Source organism: Limulus polyphemus, unplaced genomic scaffold (genome assembly GCF_000517525.1).
Source record: "Limulus polyphemus unplaced genomic scaffold, Limulus_polyphemus-2.1.2 Scaffold9986, whole genome shotgun sequence".
In the NCBI taxonomy this organism is placed as follows: Eukaryota; Metazoa; Arthropoda; class Merostomata; order Xiphosura; family Limulidae; genus Limulus; species Limulus polyphemus.
This window is the reverse complement of record NW_013675596.1, coordinates 16,243-21,687: the sequence shown is the minus strand read 5'-3', so window position 1 is coordinate 21,687 and position 5,445 is coordinate 16,243.

Below are 5,445 nucleotides of genomic sequence, written 5' to 3'. Positions count from 1 at the left end.
AATTTCATTAACATACACTTACTAATTTAAAAGTTACAGCATGAAAACTATAATAAGCACAAATTGGTTACAAGGTCAGTCCAAGACCTGAGCCCGTGCTGAAAGAGTTAACCTGATATTAACCCTATTACAATAGGCTTGTGTATTTTACACGAACATGTAACCATGGTGTTATACATACTATGACTCTGAAAGTACTTAATGTATCTTCACAAGATCTGGCAAACTTTCAGTAAACATTAAAAGTCTTTTGCAGAAAAAAATCAAAATTTTTAATTAAGTATTTTTACTAAAACTTTGTCTACAATCACGTGGTGTTAGAGTGTTGACTGATCAAAGTGCAAAGAGGTTTAAATGTTAAGAATAAAAATAATTTTCTTCATCTGAAAATTTTCAAATTTCATTTGCATAATCACTAAAAACCTCCTAAATAAATTTCTTTTTCTTTTTTCAGAAAAGTGTTATGTTTTATCCGTTAGTTTCTATACTAGAATTCTATACAGGTTCAGTCAATTTCACCAACCTCATAACCACCATAAAAAAAATCACGAAATAATTCTATATTACCCTTTTTTCTTTCTGGAATGACCGCAAATTGTAACAGGAAACACAAGTGTTTATCCTAAATAGCATCAAGTTTGTAACAGCATATAGTTATTTATGCTTAATTTTATTGTTTTGTTGCCTTTTGAACCATGTCTAACTAATAATCCTGCCACACAAGTTGTAAATCACTTGGCAAACGTGTAGCTCAAATTATCTTATCAAATCACGTATTGGACAAGTTACTCGTGAACATATCCTGTGAAGAATTCTTATTCTTATTATTCTTTATCTTACCTAATATAAGCATATCTAACCTAATAAGTTTCTAATGTTTACATTTTAGCTACTTTTATAATAATAAATAAAGAATACACATGAAATACAGTTCTTACCTGGGTCTTCTTTTTCTTTGCTGTCGATGAAACTAAAGCGTATTTTTTATACTAATGATACTACCACAATAAATTCATTTTTCATTTAATTAAATACTGAACTAAAGAACACAGAATGATAACACATAAAAAGTAGATAAAGTCCTATAACTATCATAGTTTTTCTGGCTTTCTAATTATGCGATAAGAGCTGTTAAAAATTCAGCTAAGCTCATTGATGTGTTTCCGTGGGAATAAAGTTTGAACTGGAAGCAAAATAGACAATTCTCTGTACAGAAAACAATGTAGTCTAATATGTCATTTGACAGATTAAAACTTTGGCTTTCCATTGGTTATAAATAAAATGTCAGAGAAAACTATTGTCAATTTGTGAAAGAGAGGATGTGACACGTGGGTCGATTTTCTCGCTAATGGCTCCATAAACAAATAAGATTGAAGACTATAAAAATTATGCTTTGCCAGAGTAATTTTTATATTATAATAAGTAATTTACGTTAAATTCCATACTTCTTGGAGGGATGGTACGTACATTAGAGAAGAGGGAAGACCTAGAGAGCAAATGTTACAGTTCTAACACTAGGGAAAATTGAGGATTTTTAAAAATATTTCCTTATAAAGTTAAGAACTTAAAACTTAAATAATATTATAATTTGATTTATTAACTGTGTTTTGATGCCAAATTTATTTGTATAAATTGATAACATAGTTTCATTAAATTTTGAATGTATCTCTGTAAAAGGTTGTGACACATGCACTTTGACCTACCCATTGCAAAAAGGTTAAGTAGAGATCCTAATAACGTGGCTAAACAATTTAACATTCCAAAAAAAAACAGAACAAATATTACCTACCTTTGCTGCAAATGGTAAGCATTCCATTCTGTGTGTAACCATAATGACAGTTCTAGAGCGACGTAACAGAAGTGTTTTGATGCCATGTTCAAAGACGTGTCTTCCAACATGCGCATCGAGAGCAGACAGGGGATCATCCTGAAAGTAATATTAAAAATAAATGTTATAATAACAAAAACAATTCTGAATTTACAATGTCTTTAAGGATATATAAATATCTTATATTAATACATTTATTTACTTCTCACTATTGTGTAATTATAGGTTTTGAGTAATTTCTAGTATTTTCGCATGTAGTCTGTTTATTTTACCATTTGGTTAAAGTTGTATTGTATTTTACTGAAAAAATAAATGTTGTATCTAACAATTTCCTACTTTTTTGCATTACTAATGTTTAACACTTCAAAACTCTGAAGTGAAAGACAAAACAAAAATGCAGCAAAGAGTAAAATATGGTATTACTTATTACATAAGTACGGCTTTGAACTTGTAGTCAGGTGAATGAGAGTTCAAGGCTGGCCTGTGCCATGCTGTTGTACCCACTTTTCTAAACTTGTTCCAGTCTATCCAGCTGTATGATGGGCTGTTAGCTGAGAGGTTAACCTGCAATAGACTGGCATCCCATCCAGGGAGGAACGAGTTAACATTCTCATCCACTTGTGCCATTGGAACCAGAGTTTGAAAGCCCTGGCTTTATGTGCTTTGTAACTGTTTAGCCTTGTAAAGATGTGACAAGTGTTTCAATATATATATGTCTTTCAGACACTCATGGTAGAATTATTTCATAGAGATTGTTTGTTTGTTTTTGAATTTCGTGCAAAGCTACACTAGGGATATCTGCGTTAGCCATCCCTAATTTATCAGTGTAAGACTAGGGGGAAGACAGCTGGTCATCACCACCCACCGCCAACTCTTGGGCTACTCTTTTACCAAGACCAAAGTGATGTCTCTACAGAATAAACACCTATAATCACTGCAGAATACAAACTTTTTTTTCATAACTTGCAGTTTGGAAATGGTAACCTGAACATGTAAAAGTGTAAACATGCATGACCTGAAAAGAATCATGAGAGAAAAATACATCTGACTAGTATCTATTTGCACCAGTGGCTGGAAGTTGTATATTGGAATATAACAAATATGGAGTACAAAACTTAGCCAGAGTTCCAAAGTTATATATCGGAATATAACAAATATAAAGAACAAAACTTAGCCAGAGTCCCAAAGTTACATATTGGAATATAACAGATATGGAGTACAAAACTTCGCCAGAGTTCCAAAGTTACATATCGGAATATAACAGATATGGAGTACAAATCTTAGCCAGAGTTCCAAAGTTGCATATCGGAATATAACAGATATGGAGTACAAAACTTAGCCAGAGTTCCAAAGTTATATATCGGAATATAACAGATATGGAGTACAAAACTTAGCCAGAGTTCCAAAGTTACATATCGGAATATAACAGATACGGAGTACAAATCTTAGCCACAGTTCCAAAGTTACATATCGGAATATAACAGATATGGAGTACAAAACTTAGCCAGAGTTCCAAAGTTACATATCGGAATATAACAGATATGGAGTACAAAACTTAGCCAGAGTTCCAGTGAGAGCTGAGCAAATTTTGCTAACTTATAACTGGATAATAAGCTCAACCAATTAAACAAATTGCATTAAAATGAATTTGGGAAATACATGTATTACTCAGAATAAGGACCATGTGGATATTTTTTCAACTTAAAAGCCAACTTGATTTCATTCTTTTCTTTTATTATGTTAATATCTTATATTGTGAATTTATCACTAAAAATCATTAATACTGCAAAATTACATTTTCATTACAGTTATACTTTACACAAAATCTAAACTATCAATTGAGAAAAGTCTGCATGTTTGCTTATAACTGGCAAACTGCTGGACTGATCAGTGCCAAACCTGGCAAGTGCTCTTAGATGATCCTCAGGATAATATTATTAACATGTGTCAATTAAAATAAGTAAAGAACCACAGAACATTATTAACATGTGTCAATTAAAATAAGTAAAGAACCACAGAACATTATTAACATGTGTTAATTAAAATAAGTAAAGAACCACAGAACATTATTAACATGTGTCAATTAAAATAAGTAGAGAACCACATAACATTATTAACGTGTGTCAAGTAAAATAAGTAGAGAACCATAGAACATTATCAATATGTGTCAATTAAAATAAGTAGAGAACCACAGAACATTATTAATATGTGTCAATTAAAATAAGTAGAGAACCACAGAACATTATTAACGTGTGTCAATTAAAATAAGTAAAGAACCATAGAACATTATTAACATGTCAATTAAAATAAGTAATGAACCATAGAACATTATTAACGTGTGTTAATTAAGTAAAGAACCATAGAACATTATTAACATGTCAATTAAAATAAGTAATGAACCACAGAACATTATTAATGTGTGCCAAGTAAAATAAGTAAAGAACCATAGAACATTATTAACATGTCGATTAAAATAAGTAAAGAACCACAGAACATTATTAATGTGTGCCAAGTAAAATAAGTAAAGAACCACAGAACATTATTAACGTGTCAAGTAAAATAAGTAAAGAACCACTGAACATTATTAACGTGTGTCAAGTAAAATAAGGAAAGAACCATGGAACATTATTTACAAAGAAAATCAAACAATCAACACAGTGAAGTGATAAAAATCTGACTGATGTGAGCATCCTATATTGTTCGAACCACTCTGGGAGCCTAAATATCATGGGCTTAGAGACAAATAGTAATTGGACAAACAAAGAGTATTTCTTCATGTATGTACGATGTCAACTAAATGATCCTACGTGTCAAAATACCCCAAAATGACTAGTAACTATACTAATCATAACAAGAAGAAAGCAGGAAGCAGCATCATGTTCTCGTACAGGCTAACTCGAATAAATTTTTCAAGCAAAGAAAGACCATCAATGTGAAATGTGAGAACACAAACTTTTCTAACACTTCTCAAAGGGAAACTGATTTATATAGTTCTTTGGCAGATTTATTAGAAACCAAAAACAATTAGGTTTGAGGTTCGTGTTTTTTTGAGGAATGTACCTATTAATTAATTCAAAAATACAATATCAGCAGCTTTTTCAGAATGGAAAGTTTGATTTTAATAATTACAATGTGATACTATGGGTCAAAATGTTGTAATAATTAATATCAGAATTTTCCTACTGTAAAAGTTGCTGTTGTTGCATCTTTGAGTTTGATAAATCTGAATAAAATTATATTTGTTGTTTGTATACACTCTTAACTATTAAAACCAGAAAACAACCTTACTGATATCAAGCACACCTAATTTATAATACTGTAACTTGAAGAGAAACTTACTAAAATAAAAAGAGAGAAACAATTGGCAACAATAAAGATATAAATAATTTTTCTGTCAAACTTCTAACAAGTCTCACTGAGTAACCTAATAATATTGCAACTATTTAAAATTAAAGTTATTTTTATTGCTGGAACTTGAAACTTTGAGGTTTCACATCAAATAACAACAGTTTTTTCAAGAAATCTTTTTATTTTTTTGTATTTTAAACACAGAATAAGCATTTTCTAGAAAGTAAATACTGATGTAATTCACAATTTGAAATAAACTGTTAGAAAAC